A 17,988-nucleotide genomic window follows, 5' to 3' on the forward strand; every position below is an offset into this window, starting at 1 on the left:
TGGCTTGTGGTGCAGAATCAGCTGGAGAGGGACAAGAGCAAACGCGGAGAGACCAGAGAAGAGGCTGCTACTGTAGTCCAAGCGAGAGACGGCGGCGGCTTGGAACAGGATAGAAGATATGGACGTGGGGAGAAATTGTTGGATTCTGGATATATATTGGAGGTCAAGCCAACAAAAGTGGATGTGGAAGGGGCGTGAGAGAAGCGAAGGAGTCAAGGATAATTTCTTTATTATTTTTATGTTTTCTCTTTCTTTCTTCTTTCTTTCTTTCTTTCTTTCTTTCTTTCTTTCTTTCTTTCTTTCTTTCTTTCTTTCTTTCTTTCTCACTTTCTTTCTTTCTTTCTTTTTTCTTTTTTTGAGCCGGAGTTTCGCTCTTATTGCCCAGGCTGGAGTGCAATGGCATGACCTCGGCTCACTGCAACCTCCACCTCCTGGGTTCGAGCGATTCTCCTGCCTCAGCCTCCTGAGTAGCTGGGATCACAGGTGTGCGCTACCACGGCTGGCTAATTTTTTGTATTTTTAGTAGAGATGGGGTTTCCCCGTGTTGGCCAGGCTGGTCTCAAACACCTGACCTCAGGTGATCTGCCCGCCTCAGCCTCCCACAGTGCTGGGATTACAGGCGTGTGGTGGCGCACACCTGTAATCCCAGCTACCCTGGAGGCTGAGGCAGGAGAATAGCTTGAACCTGGGAGGTGGAGGTTGTGGTGAGTCGAGATCATGCCATTGCACTCTAGCCTGGGCAAAAAGAGTGAAACTCACTTTCAGAAAGAAAAACAAACAAACAAAAACAAGTGGGGGCCAATCAGAACTTCACTCCTTGGCTGGGCACTGTGGCTCACGCTTGTAGTCCTAGCACTTCGGGAGGCTGAAGTGGGAGGATCGCTTGAATCCAAGAGTTGAAGACCAGCCTGGGCACATAGCAAGACACTATCTCTACAAAACAATTTAAAAATTAGCAAGGTATGGTGGCATGTGCCTGCCGCCCAAGCTACTCTGGATGTTGAGGTGGGAGGATCGCTTAAGCCTGGGAAGTCGAGGCTGCAGTGAGCCGTGATCGTGCCACTGCACTCTAGCCGGGGCAACTAGTGAGACCCCCATCTCTTAAAAACAAAAACAGAAAAAAACTTCACAGCAGATGGGGGATCCGAACTTGATCAATTTAGTCACCAATCTCTGGACCTCCTTTGGTGCGTTGAGAGTGGAGGAAAGTAGAAAGAGAACTGGATTTAGGTCCAAAAGACCTGGTCTCTGGCATTTACTGTGGAATCCTAAGCACAGCGTTTCACCTCTCTGAACCTCCCTATAAAGAAGGAACACCACTTCGCCCAGCCACAAAACAAGATGATTATAAGGATTATATGAAATAATTAGGAGAGAGTGTGCCACAAATTATAAAAGGCAGAAAATCTTGGTCATCGGCCAGGTGCTATGGCTCACACCTGTAATCCTAACACTTTGGGAGGCTGAGGCAGGTGGATCACTCAAGGTCAGGAGTTTGAGACCAGCCTGACCAACATGATGAAACCCCATCTCTACTAAAAATACAAAATTAGCCGAGCGTGGTGGCGCATGCCTGCAGTCCCAGCTACTTGGGAGGCTGAAGCAGGAGAATCACTTGAACCCAGGAGGTAGAGGTTGCAGTGAGCCGAGATTGTGCCACTGCACTCCAGCCTGGGCGACAAGAACAAAACTCAGTCCCAAAAAAAAGAAAAAAAAAAGGAAAAAGAAAATCTTGGTCATGACTTAGTTTCTCCTAAAGAGACCAAGTTCAGAAATTTGCATCGCATCCTTGGGACAACCATATCAACACTCATTCAACGAATAATTCTTGCCTCTCCTATGTGCCAGAAACAGTTTACCCAGCAGTAAAAGGAGACACAGGCCTGCCTTCATGGAGCGTATTTTCTAGTGAAAGGACCATCCTCCTAACAGCCACCTTTTATTGAAGCCTACTACAGTTTGAATCCCTGCATGTTGTGTTTTAAAACATTTATTTTTATAATTTGGTAATTTTTTCTAAGAGGTGAGAAGACATAATTTCAGGTTTCTATTTGTTAGTACTTCCCCATGGGCGAGGACAGTTGTACATAGAATCATTGCTCCATTTTTCTTTCCTTTTCTTTTCTCTTGGTCAGGAGTTCTAGACCAGCCTGGCCAACATGGTGAAACCCCATCTCTACAAAAAATACAAAAATTAGCCAGACATGGTGATGCACGCCTGTGATCCCAGCTACTCAGGAGGCTGAAGCACAAGAATCACTTGAATCCGGTAGGCGGAGGTTGCAGTGAGCTGAGATTTTGCCACTGCACTCCAGCTGGGGCAACAGAGCCAGACTCTGTTTCTAAAAAAAAAAATCAGCTGGTTGTGGTGGCACATACCCGTAGTCCCAGCCACTCCGGAGGCTGAGGCTTGAGCCCAGGAGATTGAGGCTGCAGTGAGCTGAGATCGCAGCACTGCACTCTATCCTGGGCAACTGAGACCCTGTCTCAGAAAAATAAAATAAATAAACATTGAGACAGAAGCCATTGCTATTTTTGACATTTCATGGGACCCTCTTAACACACCCCTGGGGGATGATGGGACCACTGTTTGGGAAACAGAGGTAAAACCCACAGGGCTTTAAATCCCAATGTCACCACTTCCTGGCCGTGTGACCTTACTTGCTACACCCTGTTGGCTCTCAGTTTCCTCATCCGTAAACAGAGGATAATAATAGTTTGTATCTTCTAGGATGGTTGTGAGAATTAAACGGCATCATACCTCGAAAGGCCTCAGCTTTACAGTCAACTCTCCACAAGTGGCAGCCATTATTATGGAAACCAGAGGTACGGGGTTGGGGCCAGAGCCTGGAGACCCTGGAAAGGACTGAGTACACCACTAAGGGAGGGGACAGGGCGGGTTGCTGCCCCTGCAGCTCTCAGCAGAGGCCTCCTGCAACCCCTCTGGATGTGGCTTTTAGTTTTGGCAGGAGGTGATGAATGTGTGATCTGGGGTTGCTGCTACATGCCAACAGGGGAAGACCAGTGTGTTAGAGGTTTTTTTTGTTTTTTTGTTTTGTTTTTGTTTTTTGAGACAGGGTCTCACTCTATCGCCCACACTGGAGTGCAGTAGCATGATCATAGCTCATTGCAGCCTCAACCCCCCCAGGCTCAAGTGATCCTCCTGCCTCAGCCTCCCAAGTAGCTAGGACTACAGGCATGTACCACCATGCTGGCTAATTTTTGTGCTTTTTGTAGAGACAGGGTTTTGCCATATTGCCCAGGCTGGTCTCAAAGTATTCTCCTGCCTCAGCCTCTCAAAGTGCCAGGATTACAGGTGTGAGCCACTGCACCTGACTGTGTTAGAGGTTTTGAACCAGGCAGCCATGTAGATTCAAAATAAAGATAGAGTCCTGGATGACTGGAGAGATAGTGGAGTCATTAACAGAGGTGGATTACAAGGGAGATAGACAGTGGAAGACAAATTATAATACTTAGGGCACAAAGAGTTCAGAGAGGGTTTAAAGTGTAGGGAGTGTCTGTGGAATTTTGGTACACGGCCACTTCTTGTCCTTAAATAACCTCCGAATGCAGGAAACATTATCTTTCCATATCACCCTAAAAACTGGGCAGCAGTGATGAGTAAAATGACTCTGACCTCAGTTAAATTGAAATTCTAGGAATACGCTGGCTCCTTTGGAGTTTCTTACTAACACTCCTTTCTCTGTCTCTGATTCCCCATTTGCAGCTCAGACAGTGCCCTCTGTTGGAAACCTCAACCACAGATCCCCATCCTGACTCCACAAGAAGGACCTAGAAGGAAACAAACACCTCTTGGGAGCCTTTCACACACATTGTTCTCATTCTACCTTCGCAGTTCCTTGGTGAGAAGGTTACTGTGTCCAACCTGGGGAAGCTGAGGCATAGAGATGGAGCAGCATGCCCCAATTACAGCCAGAGCAGAGCTGAGATCAGAACTCAAGGTGGCTGCCTTCAAAAGCTTGTGCTTCACTCCCTCTACCTAGCTATACCTGTAGGATGATTTGACAAGGGACTTTTTTTTTTTTTTTTTGGCAGTCATCTTTGACTATTGACAAGGGACTTGAAGAGACAATCTCAAGAACGGAGGTTTGTATTTGACACGAATTGAAAGCCTTCCCACCTGATTCTGAGCAGGGCATCTTACCAGACAAGGTAAGTAGCCACAGGGCTTTGAAGAGGTTGACAGGAACACTGGAACCCTGCCAGAGTTTGGAGGCTGTGTCCTTGGCTTACCCTCCCACCATGTGAACTTGATCAAGCTCTTCCCCTGTTTAGACTCTTGACCCACAGAAGCGGAGGCAGGTTCAACATTGAACTTTCCAATGTTAACAACTGATCACAATCAGTACTATCTTTCAGGAGGATGATTTTGGCAGTGCATACAAAATTTTTTAAAAGGGTACAACCAGTTAGCCAGGTGTGGTGGTACACGCCTGTAGTCCTATCCCAGTTATTTGGGATGCTGAGGTGGGAGGATCCCTTGAGCCCGGGAAGTCGAGGCTGCAGTGAGCTATGACCACACCACTGTACTCCAGCCTGGATGACAGAGTGAGACCCTGTCTCAGGAAAAAAAAAAAAAAAAGGCCAGGCGCTGTGGCTCACACCTGTAATCCCACCACTTTGGGAGGCCAAGGCAGGTGGATCACCTGAGGTCAGGAGTTCAAGATCAGCCTGACTAACATGGTGAAATCCCATCTCTACTAAAAATGCAAAAATAAGCTAGGTGTGGTGGTGGGCGCCTGTAATTCCAGCTACTCAGGAGGCTAAGGCAGGAGAATCACTTGAACTCAGGAGGCAGAGGTTGCAGTGAGCCAAGATCATGCCATTGCACTCCAGCCTGGGCAACAGAAAGAGACTACGTCTCAAAACAAACAAAAAAAAGGACACACCCACTCACTTCTTGGAATCTATCCTAAAGAAATACACACATAAGTGCATGGGACATACACACAGGATGTTCACTGCAACCCTTATGAGTAACAGTGATCTATCGTAAGACTGCCTTGTGATACACCTAAACCTTGGGAAGGTAAACAGCCACTAAAAGAATGAGGAAGGCGCATAGGTGGTAAAATGAAAGCATCACCAGTGATGTGCGATTGAGTGTAACAAGAAAGGTTCCTTAACCAAAACAAAGTATACATGGTGTGAGCCCACTGCTCTATTTGCACATGCATAATAAAAGACTTGAAAATGTAAGGAGAGACTTTCTTTTTTCCCTATGAAATGCTCTACTTTTATAATAAAAACTATTATTATTATTATTTTGTTGGGTGGTTGTTGTTATCGTTGTTTCGGGATGGAGTCTCGCTCTGTCACCCAGGCTAGCGTGCGGTGGCGCAGCGTCTGCTCACTGCAACCTTCACCTCCCAGATTCAAGCACTTCTGACTGAGCGTCCCCAGTAGCTGGGATTACAGGTGCCCGCCACCACACCTAGCTAATTTTTGTATTTTTAGTAGAAACGGGATTTCACCATGTTGGTCAGGCTGGTCTTGAACTTCTGATCTCAGGTAATCCTCCCACCTTGACCTCCTGAAGATGTTATTTTGTTTTTGAGATAAGGTCTTGCTCTGTCACAAGTCATGGCATGATCATGGCTCATGACTGACTGCAGTCTCTACCTCCCAGACTCAAGCAAACCTCCCTCCTCAGCCTCCTGAGTGGCTGGAACTGCAGGTACACGCCGCCACGCTGGGTAATTTTTATATTTTTTGTAGAGACTGGGCTTCACCATGCTGCTCAGCCTGGGTCTCAAACTCCTGGGCTCAAGCAAACCACCTGTCTCGGCCTCCCAACATGCTGGGATTACAGGTATGAGTCACTGCGCCCAGACGATAAAAATTATTTCAAAATATTTTCATCTGTAGAATGCTCTACAAGGCAAGTCAGTTTGGGTAAGGAGTTTGAGCTCTTGACATTTTTTTTTTTTTTTTTTTTGAGACAGGGCTTGCTCTGTTGCCCAGGTGGACTGCAGTGGTGCAATCACGGCTTATTTTTTTTTTTTTCAATTTTTTTGTAGAAACAGGGTCTCCGTTTTTTTTTTCTTTTGTAGAAATAGGGTCTCTCTATGTCACCCAGGCTGGTCTTGAATTCCTGGGCTCAAGCGATCCTCCCACCTCAGCCTCCCAAAGTGCTAGGATGATGGGTGTGAGCCACTGCACCCAGCGAGTATGAGTTATTAAACTACCAATGGAACTTGATAAGAGATTTGCTTAAAATTCCTCACATTCAGTGTATCTAGTGCTTGGTGCTTCACCTTCACCCACCAACTTTATGAAGACTATCTAACAAGCAAAGACATTGAGGCCCCTGGACTCCGATTTTTAATTTTAAAAATTTGTGTTTTTTTTTTTATGGAACACTTCACAAATTTGTATGTCATCCTTGTTCAGGGCCCATGCTAATCTTCTCTGTCTCCTTCCAATTTGAGTAGGTGTGCTGCTGAGCCAAGCACCAGAATCCAATCTTTAAGGCTTTATCTACTACACAGATAATTGAATCCTATGGGCTCCCATAAAACTATTTATGTTCCCATCGCCTGGGATATCAAATATATGGGGACATTTATCACACTGTATTGTAGTTGTGCCCTCAAGCACAATGCTACTCAAAATATACTCTGTTGAATCTTTCTTGTTGGTTTCTTGGTTTATTTGTTTATTTTTGAGCTGGAGTCTCCCTCTGTCACCCAGGCTAGAGTGCAGTAGCGAGATCTTGGCTCACTGCAACCTCTACCTCCAGGGTTCAAGCAATTCTCTTGCCTCAGTCTCCTGAGTAGTTGATAGATGCTACAAGCGTGCACCACGACACCTGGCCTCTGTTGAATCTTAAACTAAAAAATGAAAACTTGTATTTTGTATGTCTTTGAGGTTTTAAAATTTTATTTTTCTGGTAATTTTTTTTTATATTTTACAACAGTATCCACCTGCAACAGTTGGACAATTTTAAAAACCAGTACTTTAGCACTCTGAGAGGCACTGGGTTGCCACAGAGAGAATCATTGTCTAAACTGAGGCAGGTGGTCAGGCGCAGTGGCTCATGCCTGGAATCCCAGCACTTTGGGAGGCCAAGGCAGCAGATCGCTTGAGCCCAGGAGTTCGAGCCCAGGAGTTCGAGACCAGCCTGGGCAACATAGCAAAACCCTGTCTCTATTTAAGTAAAGGAGAATTTAAAGAAAAAAATCAGCTGTGGCAGGTGCTCCATGTTTGGTGTAGGAACGAATTCATCACTGAAGGAATGACTGTATGAGTGTGAGTGAATCAGCCACATGAAGAAAAATGCCCAGAATCCAGGTTTCTCATTTAGAGCCATTCAAAGGGTGAGAGCTTAGGACGTCAAATTCATGGCCAGACTTGATAAGCACATCACTAAAGCTGCACCCTCCTGTTTTAAAGATGGAAGTGGGAGAACTTTCTCCCCCAAGTCATAGAACTGATCAACAAAGACAAAAAAATACCAAAAAGACCAGCATTTTGGGAGGCCAAGGCAGGTGAATCACCTGAGGTCAGGAGTTTGAGACCAGCCTGGCTAACATGGTGAAACCCGGTCTCTATTTAAAAAAAAAAAAAAAAAAAAAAAAAAAGAGCCACATATAAATAATAAGCAATATTTACTGCTCATGTTTTAAAACTCAGACTAGGTTAGTAGACTAAGATAAACATCTTCCTTACCATTTTTACCAAGTAACAGGACACACAGCTCATATGCACAAACATCCTATTTTAAGGACTGCTGTTTTTTGGTTTTTGTTTTGATACTGGGTCTCACTGGAGTGTAGTGGTCCAGTCATGGCTCACTGCAGCCTCAACCTCCCAGGCTCAAGCAATCCTCCCATCTCAGCCTCCTGAGTAGCTGATACTACAGTCGAATGCCACCACATCTGGCTAATTTTTAAATTTGTTGTAGAGACAGGGTCTTGCTGTGTTGCCCAGTCTGGTCTCAAACTCCTGTCTCAGCCTCCCAAAGTATTGAGATTACAGGTGCGAGCCACCACATTCAGCCAAGTACTACTGTTCTAAGTGGAGGCTTTTGAACACTCCCCAGGAGGATGAAACTGAGGAGTGAGCAGGATTTAGCCCTAGGGCACAAGTTCCTCAAATCTACCTTGAAGTGCTTCAACTGTTCGGGAAACACCTTCCACCTAAAGTTGCTGCCTCTAAATAGGAGCAAAGACTCCTCACTCAAGAAAAGTGCCAGGCACACCCTGCTCCCAGAAACAAGTAGGTCTCCTTTATACTTAAAGGCACCTGGGGCGGGGTGTGGTGGCTCACGCCTGTAATCCCAGCGCTTTGGGAGGCTGAGGCAGGTGGATCACCTGAGGTCAGGAGTTTGAAACCATCCTGGCCAACATGGTGAAACCCATCTCTACTAAAAATACAAAAATTAGCCGGGAGTGGTGGCGGGCACCTACAGTACCGGCTACTTGGGAGGCTGAGGCAAGAGAATTGCTTGAACCCAGGAGGTGAAGGTTGCAGTGAGCCAAGACTGTGCCACTGCACTCTAGCCTGGGCAAGAGAGCAAGACTCAGGACCCTGTCTCAAAAAAAAAAAAAAAAAAAGAAAAGAAAAAGAAAGAAACAAACAGGGTCTTGCTCTGTGGCCCAGGCTGGACTGCAGTGGTGCAATCATAGCTCACTGCAGCCTCAACTTCCTGGGCTCAAGCAATCCTCCCACACCAGCCCCTCAAAATGCTGAGATTACACACATGAGCCAGCATGACCAGTGCTGGTGGAATTCCAATTTTTCTCTCTTTGCTGTTTTGTTTGTTTGTTTGTTTGTTTTGTGTTGTGTTTTTTGAGACAGAGTCTTATTGTGTTGTCCAGGCTGGAGTGCAGTGGCACAAACTCACTATAGCCTCAACCTCCTAGGCTTAAGTGATCCTCCTTCCTCAGTCCCCAATCAGCTGGGACTACAGGTGTGCAACACCGCGCTTGGCTAATTTTTGTATTTTTTGTAGGGATGAAATTTCGCCATGTTGCCCAGGATGGTCTCAAACTCCTGAACTCAAGTAATCCTCCCTCCTTGGCCTCCCAAAGTGCTGGGATTCCAGCTGAGCCGCACCCAGCTTGGTAGAATTCTTAGTACAATTCTCTGAGTAGCTATTCTCAGTGTCTCATTTTATTTTACTTTTTATTTATTTCATTTATTTACTTACCCCAGGATGACGAAATTGAGGAGTGAGCAGCATTTAGCCCTAGGGCACAATGTTTGAGACAGGATCTCCCTGTCACCCAGGCTGGAGTGCAGTGGCACTTTCACAGCTCACTGTAGCCTCCACCTCCCGAGCTCAAGCGATCCTCCCACTTCAACCTCCAAAAACGCTCAGAATACAGGCGTGTGCCACCACACCTGGCTAGTTTTGTTTAATTTTTTGTAGAGATGAGGTCTCACCATGTGGCCTAGGCCGGTCCCAAACCCCTAAACTCAACTGATCCTTCCACCTTGACCTCCCAGAGTGCTGGGATTCCAGGTATGAGCCACTGTGCCTGGCCCAGGGTCTCATTTTAGAGAGCCAGAAAGGCAAGTTCCCCCTTCCAAGCTCTCCCACCTCAGAGAGGCTCCCTGCTGTGCTCCCATCACCCCATTTTGTGAGTTTCACGCTCTAGGCTGCCTGGTTCTTGTCCTCCCTGGGTTTCTCAGCCGCAAACCGTGGGCATCCACTCTGGCCGGCTTTGTTGTTGTTCTCAAGCTTCTGTCATCATTGGTATAATTTTACATCAACTTGGCATTCCTTTAAATTTCAAAAAAATATGTTCACTTCTTAAATATCTCCTCGGGGAGAAAAGAGTTCTATAAATGATTTCGTTCTCCCTGCCTTCATGTTGAAGTTAAAAAGGCGAAGTCACTGGATCCCTGTTAACAAGTCCGGTTGTTTGTTGGTTTATTTTCATTTTGGAAACTCTTCTCCATGGTTAACCACTCTTCCTCCTCCTTAAAAAATCCCATGAGGAATTCTGATCAGACGCTGGGGCTGCGGGGCAGATCCCCGGGAGGATATTATGTTTCTAGAAGGCTCCTGGAAGCCAACAAGCCTTGCAACCTGACTCTCCACTGACTTTTTACCTGTAGGATTATCTCAGGACAGGAGGAAAAAGACACAGGCATGCTTTCTGGTCCCAAAGAAAATGATGTATTTCATAAAGGAAAAAAGAGTTTTTTTGTTTTGTTTTGGTTTGGTTTGGTTTGGTTTTGAGACTGAGTCTCGCTCTGTCGCTCAAGCTGGAGTGCAGTGGCATGATCTTGGCTCACTGCAACTTCCGCCTCCCTGGGTTCAAGCGATTCTCCCATCTCAGCCTCCCGAGTTGCTGGGATTACAGGTGCGTGCCACCTCGCCTGACTAATTTTTGTATTTTTAGTAGAGACGGGGTTTTCCCGTGTTAGGGAGGATGGTCTTGATCTCCTGACCTTGTGATTCACCCACCTTGGCCTCCCAAAGTGTTGGGATTACAGGTGTGAGCCACCATGCCTGGTGGAAGAAAGAGTCTTAAACCAATAATTGAAATTCATTTGACTATACAAAAGGCAATACAAAAGGGTGAGGACTCTGGAACCCAACTGCTCGAATTTGAGTACCACCAGCTCTGCCACTTATCTGTGTGATGCTGGTCAAGCTCTTTAACGTCTCTGTCCCTTTGTTTCCATATCTGTAAATTGAGGATGATAACGGTACCTAAATCCATATGTTTTGATGAAGATAAAATAGGGTTTGCAAGGGACTGGAAGGTTTCCTGGGACTCTCAGGACGAAAACTGGGAAAGTCATAAGCAAACTAGTATGTACCCAACACCTTAAAATGAAAGAGAAGCCGGGCATGGTGGCTCATACCTGTAATCCCAGCACTTTGGGAGGCCGAGGTGGGCAGATCACTTGAGGTCAGAGTTCCAGACCAGCCTGGAACTCTTTCATATGGTGAAATTCTGTCTCTACCAAAAAATACAAAAATTAGCTAGGTGTAGTGGTGCATGCCTGTAATCCCAGCTACTTGGCAGGCTGAGCCACGAGAATTACTTTAACCCGGGAGGCAGAGGTTGCAATGAACCTAGATTGTGCCACTGCACTCCAGCCTGGAAGACAGAGTGAAACTGCATCTCAAAAAAACCAAAAAGATGAAATGAGAGTGTACATGTACCTTTACTTACCTATTTTTAATTTTAAAATAATTTTTTATTAATTAAGATATGGTCTCACTGTGTTTCCCAGACTGCTCATGAACCCCTAGGCTCAAGGAATCCTCCGCCTTGGCCTCTGAAAGTGCTGGGATTACAGGCACGAGCCATCAAGCCCGGCTTACATGTACCTTTAGAAACAACACCTGCACTTGCATTTTTTCTTTTCTGAGACGGAGTCTCGCACTGTCACCCAGGCTGGAGTGCAATGGTGTGATCTGAGCTCACTGTAACCTCCACCTCTTCGGTTCAAGCGATTCTCCTGTCTCAGCCTCCCAAGTGGCTGGGATTACAGGTGACTGCCACCACACCCAGCTAATTTTTTGTATTTTTAGTAGAGATGGGGTTTCACTGTGTTGGCCAGGCTGGTCTCGCTCTCCTGACCTCGTGATCTGCCCACTTTGGACTCCCAAAGTGGTGAGATTACAGGCGTGAGCCACCGGACCCGGCCAACACCTGCACATTTTAATCCTCCTTCATCTTTTCTGTTTTCTTCCTGGCTGCCTCCAGTCATCACTGATTCCTTGCCATTTGTCCCTGTGGTCCTCATTTCCTCAAATGCTATGCCTTTTATTCCTATCACTATACTGACTTGCTTCCAAAAGTTCCAAATACATGTTCTGGCCAGTCTTGGGACAGCCGTTTAAAGAATGTATTAAGTGCCAGCCAAGGAGCTTTTCAAAAATCCCTTCAGGCTTTTCTTCCTCCTTAATTTTCAGGCGACACGTAACTTAAAGGTTAAAATGGGGATGATAGTAGCCTCCTCCCCTTGTGTGAATGCCCACGATGGTTTCTGCTTATCTATCCACTCCTCCTCTGTCTCTTAATAGCTGAAGAGCCTGGTGCAATGGCTCCTGCCTGTAACCCCAGCACTGTAGGAGGCAGAGGCAGGAGGTTCACTTGAGCCCCCGAGCTGAGGCCAGCCTGGGCAACATAGTGAGACTGCCTCTCCACAAATAAATAAAATTAGCTGGACATGGTGGCACATGCCTGGGGTCCCAGCTACTTGTGGGGCTGAGGTGAGAGGATGGCTTGGGCCTAGGGTGTCGAGGCTGTAGTGAGCTGTGATTGCGCCACTGCACTCCAGTCTGGGCAACAGAGTGAGACACTGTCTCTAAAAGAAACAAACAACAAAAAAGCCCAAATAGTTGAACAATGTGTATTATAGTGACAATTTTTTGAGAGCTTACTATGTATAATACTAGGCACTATATCAAACCCCTTATAAATATCTCACTGGATCCTTATGAAAAATCCAAGGGATAGGTACCATTAATATCCCCATTTTACAGATGAAGAAACTAAGTCAGGGAGGCCAGCTCACTTCCCCTATTTCCCCATTTACAGATGAAGAAACTGAGTCAGGGAGGCCATTTCACCTCCCCTAGTGGCAGAACCCAAGTATGACTCCACAGTCCTTGCTCCAAGCATTTCACTATTCTGTTTCCTCTTCCTTCTCCTGCTTCAACTGTGCTTTCTGGCCAACGTTCTGCCTTGATGACAAGGCCCTGAGCAGGAAGCCTCACCTCTTCAAGCCTCAGTCTGCTCTTCTTATTTTTTGAACAATAGAAACATGGTGTATTAACCATGTTTTTTGTTGTTGTTTTTTTTTTAAAAGACAGGGTTTCACCATCTTGGCCAGACTGGTCTTGAACTCCTGATCTCAGGTGATCCGCCCACCTTGGCCTCCCAAAGTGCTGAGATTACAGGTGTGAGCCACCATCCCGGCCTGTTTTTTTTTTTTTTTTTTAACAATAGAAACATGTGAGGATGGAATGCTTGTGAAATGTAGAGCACAGTGTTAGCAGCCACTGTGATCATTATCATATGATTATTTTGATTGTTATTCCATCAGTATGTTCCTGTTGTAGACCGAATTGTGTTTCCCAAAAAGATAGGTTAGTCTCCACCTCTGGTACCTGGGAATGAGACCTTTTTTGGACATAGGGGCTCTGCAGGTATAATCAAATTAAAAATTAGGTCAGGCTGGGTGCAGTGGCTCACACCTGTAATTCCAGCACTTTGGGAGGCCGAGGTAGGTGGGTCACCTGAGGTCAGGAGTTCCAGACCAGTCTGGCCAACATGGTAAAACCCATCTCTACTAAAAGTACAAAAATGTGGCTGGGTGGGGTAGCAAACGCCTGCAGTCCCAGCTACTTAGGAGGCTGAGGCAGGACAATCACTTGAACCTGGGAAGTGGAAGTTGCAGTGAGCTGAGATCACACCACTGCACTCCAGCCTGGGTGACAGAGCAAGACTTCACCACAAAAAAAATTAAATTAAAATGAGGTCACTAGAGTAAGTCCTAAATCCAATCACTGTGCCCTTATAAAAATAGACACAGACACACACACACACACACACACACACACACACACACACGGATAATATCACATGATGCATGTGATGATGGAGGCAGAGATCAGAGTGATTCAGCTGTCAGTCAAGAAACTCTAGTGATTGCTGGCAGACACAGAGCCTGGGAGAGAGGCATAGAACAGCCTGTCCCTCAGAGCCTCCAGAAGGAGCCGACCTTGCCAATACCTAGATTTCAGACCTCTGGCCTCCAGAACTGTGAGACAGTGAACTTTTTCTGTGTTAAGCCACCCAGCATGTGGTACTTTGTGAACAAATACAGCTCCTGTCCAGGCGCAGTGACTCATGCCTGTAATCCGAGCATTTTAAGGGGCCAAGGCAGGCAGATCACTTGAGGTCAGGAGTTCGAGACTAGCCTGGCCAACATGGTGAAACTCTGTCTCTATGAAAAACATAAAAATATAAAAATCAGCCAGGCGTGGTGGTGCACATCTATAATCCCAGCTACTCAGGAGGCTGAGACACAAGAATCCCTTGAATCCAGGAGGTGGAGGTTGCAGTGAGCCGAGATCAAGCCACTACACTCCAGCCTGGGTAATACAGCAAGACTCTGTCTCAAAAACAAAACAAAACCAAAGCAAATATAGAGTTCCCTTCCACTGCCTAAGTCCAGACCTTTGCATTCTGTGCAAGGTCCTCTTCCAGTGGCCTCTTCAAATGCAGGCCTGCCTGCAACTCTCTTTCCTCAAATCTGTCTTAACACACCAATATCTGACTCCCAGGTCAAAAACCTGTGAGGACACCTGAATACTTATATCAGTATTTCCTAAACTGGCTTGAGGTAAGGATCGCCAGGATGATAATCCAAATTACAGGTTCCCAGCTGGGTGCGGTGGCTCACATCTGTAATCCTAGCACTTTGGGAGGCCAAGGCAGGTGGATCACTTGAGCCCACGGGTTTGAAACCAGCCTAGGCAACATAGCGAAACCCCATCTGTACAAAAAATACAAAATATTAGCTGGGCATGGAGGTGCATACCTGTAGTCCTAGCTACTCAGGACACTGAGGTAGGAGGATGGCTTGAGCCTGGGAGGGTGAGACTGCAGTGAGTAGTGATTGTGCAACTGCACTCCAGCCTGGGCGACAGAGTGAGACCTTGTCTTAAATAATAATAATAATTACAGGCTCCCTGGGCCCCACTCCAGACTACCTGACATGAGATTGCAGAAGTGGCACTTGGAATCTGCATTTTTAATAAGCACCCAAGACAATTATTTTCCTTAGGCATATTTGGGACACTTAGGCCTACAAGATAAAATCTCAAAGAGACGAAAGACCTTGCCTTGATGATCTCCATAAAATGGCGCCAGCCTCCCCGTTCAAATGTCATCTTCCAAGGCTTCCCACTGTCTTCACATCCCACCGTGTGAACCGCTTGCCTCACTGTCCTTACCTTGATCAACCTCTGCCAAACCTTTGTTCTTGCCAAGCTCCTGCCCAAAACACCTCTTCCTTTTCTCTCATCGTCTAGGTCTGACTCAGATACCACAGATTTTTTTGTTTTTGTTTTTGAGACAGAGTCTCGCTCATTCGCCCAGGCTGGAGTGCAGTGGCACAATCTCAGCTCACTGCAGCCTCCACCTCCTGAGTTCAAGCGATTCTCCTGCCTCAGCCTCCTGAGTAGCTGGGATTACAGGTGTGTGCCACAATGCCCGGCTAATTTTTGTTTTTTTAGTAGAGATGGGTTTCATCATGTTGGTCAGGCTGGTCTTGAACTCCTGACCTGGTGATCTGCCTGCCTTACCTGGGATTACAGGTGTAAGCCACCGCACCCGGCTACCACAGATCTTAAAGTTATTTCTAATTGTTCTGAGATGGCTTCTCGATGACCTCAAAATAAAATCCAAACTCCTTGTCATGGCCTTCAAGAGGCTGCATAATCTGGCCATGCTTAGTCTCTTTTTTTTTCTTTTTTGAGATAGAGTCTTGCTCTGTCACCCAGGCTGAAGTGCAGTGACACGATCTCAGCTCACTGCAAGCTCCACCTCACGGGTTCAAGCGATCCTCCTGCCCCAGCTTCTCAAGAAGCTGGGATCACAGGCATCTGCCACCATGCTAGGCTAATTTTTGTACTTTTAGTAAAGATGGGGTTTCACCATGTTGGTCAGGCTGGTCTCAAACTCCTGATCTCAAGTGACCTGCCCTCCTCAGCCTCCCCAAGAGCTGGGATTACAGGCATGAGCCTCTGTGTCTGGCCTCAGTCTCATTTTAAGCCATTCTTCTCCTTCACTCAAAGATCCAGGCCTGGTTAGGTGCAGTGGCTCATGCCTGTAATTGCAGGCCAAGGAGTGCTGATCACTTGAGGCCAGGAGTTCGAGACCAGCCTGGCCAACATGGTGAAACCCTGTCTCTACTAAAAATACAAAAAATTAGCCAGGTATGGTGGCACACACTTGCAGTCCCAGCTACTTCGGAGGCTGAGGCAGGAGAATTGCTTGAACCCGGGAAGTGAATGTTGCAGTGAGCCGAGATCATGCACTGCCTGGGCAACAGTGTGAAACTGAAACTGTGTCTCAAAAAAAAAAACTCCAGGCCTGAGCTTTCTTTAATTCTTCAAACATGCCGAGATTTTCCCTGCCTGGATCCTAGGCACCTGCTCTTCTCTCTGCCTGGAAAGAACCCCACCACCACCTTACAATATTTAGATATCACCTTCTCAGAGCTTTTCACACAACCCGTCCTAAGCAGAACACGTGTGCGCACATGCAACACACACACTTGCTCCATTCATTTCAGTCACTGCACTCTGTTTGATCAGTTGCCAACATTTAAAAATCAGGAAGTTTCACATAAAAATGTCCAGTCTCTAGCCGGATGCAGTGGCTCATGCCTGTAATCTCAGCACTTTGGGAGGCCAAGGAGAGAGGATCACTTGAGCTCAGGAGTTCCAGACCAGCCTGGGCAACATAGTGAGACCTCATCTCTACAGAAAAAAAAAAATATATATATATATATATATATATAAATAAAACTAGTCAGGTGTGGTGGTACATACCTGTAGTCCCAGCTGCTAGGAAGCTGAGGTGGGGGGATTCATTGCACCACAGCCTGGGCAGTACAGCAAAACCCTGTCTCTGAAAAAAAAAAAAAAATTTAGTCTCTCTTAAAGAATCAGATCGCCCACTACAAAGCCCTCCTTCCCACACAGCCACGGCCATATGGACTGGAGGTGACTCCTTCCTGTGATGCGGAAGCTCTGGTCTCCTGCAGTCCCCACCCAGCCTCTCTTTCCACCCCACATTGGTGCACTTTCTGATTGTCTGTCACCCTTGTAACCCCAGCATCTAGCCTGGGCCTGGCTCTTAGCTAGACCTCAATAAATATGTGCTGAATGAATGAAAAAATACATGAATGGATGTTCTCCCTCCTCCCTAAACCCCCCAGGCCACACCACTCATTTGGCCATTTAATCATAGCCTTCCTTGCAAGACTCATTAATTTGCTGCCCTGCTGCCTGCCTCCTCAGTAGATATTATTAAAACACAAATCTGATTCTTTCATTCCCCTGTTTTAAACGTGTGGAGTCTCCCAGCATAAACTCCGCACCATGGCCTCCAAGGCCCTTCTCAATCTGCTTCCCACCTACGTTTCCAGTCCCAATCTCCAGAGAGGACCCCCACCCAGCACGCACCCACACCCCACTCTCCAGCTGGGGAATACACCATGTTCCTTCCCTGCCCCCACACCACTGCCTGTGAAGCTCCGTCTCCTGGAATGCCTCCTCCCTGCCATGCCTCTAGCAAACTCCTACTCATTCTTCAACCCTAGCGCTAAGTCACTTCACCCGTGAAACACTCCAGACCCCCCCGCCCCAGAGCTGACTTAGTCATTCTCTCTCTTCTGCTCCCACTCCTCTCCTTTCATCTCCTGGCCTCAGCACTGAGTAATAGCTTAAAATAGCAGCTGGTGCTTTCTGAGCCCTGCTGTGTGCCAGGCACCAAGTGAGCTTTATCTCCCTTAATCCTCACGCCCATCCTGAGTCCCAGCCCCCTAAACCTGGAGAAACACAAAGCTCACTTTCTCGCCTCCAACATCCCTGAGAAGCCATCCTGCTACTCTGTTTTAAATTTGCTTTCTCCCTCCACTTCTAACTCCACCACCTATCCATCCCCACTTCCCAGCTTTACTTTCCTCCATGGCTCTTATCACTTACACACTATATACTTAAATTCATTTATTTGCAAATGTCAGCTCCAGGATTTTGTCTTTTTTAATTTTTTTAACTACAATTTCCTTCACATCTGGAATAGTACCTGGGGCCAGGTGCAGTGGCTTGTGCTTGTAACCCCAATCCCAACACATTGGGAGGCCAAGGTGGGAGGCTTGCTTGAGTCCAGGAGTTCGAGAACAGCCTGGGCAACATAGTGAGACCCTGTCTTTACAAAAATTAAAAAATTAGCCAGGAGTGATGGTGCGCACCTGTAG

The 17,988-nt window shown here is 46.6% G+C and overlaps 1 long non-coding RNA gene and 1 other non-coding gene across 2 annotated transcripts in view; both read right to left on the bottom strand.

The window, feature by feature from the left end:
• The window catches only part of LOC135276934 (uncharacterized), a 31,318-nt gene extending 13,906 nt beyond the window's left edge, over positions 1 to 17,412 (bottom strand). The window contains exons 1-2 of the long non-coding RNA XR_010344482.1: positions 17,386 to 17,412; positions 16,559 to 16,637 (exon numbers count right to left, since the gene is read on the bottom strand). This is a non-coding gene — a long non-coding RNA (uncharacterized LOC135276934). The remainder of the gene's footprint in view (positions 1 to 16,558; positions 16,638 to 17,385) is intronic.
• Positions 6,370 to 6,476, bottom strand: LOC135277067 (U6 spliceosomal RNA). The gene has a single exon (XR_010344676.1). It is a non-coding gene; the product is annotated as a U6 spliceosomal RNA (small nuclear RNA).
• Positions 17,413 to 17,988: the final 576 nt, after the last annotated feature.

Source organism: Aotus nancymaae, unplaced genomic scaffold (assembly GCF_030222135.1).
Source record: "Aotus nancymaae isolate 86718 unplaced genomic scaffold, 86718_ANA_hifiasm-v0.15.2.pri h1tg000029l, whole genome shotgun sequence".
Lineage (NCBI taxonomy): Eukaryota > Metazoa > Chordata > Mammalia > Primates > Aotidae > Aotus > Aotus nancymaae.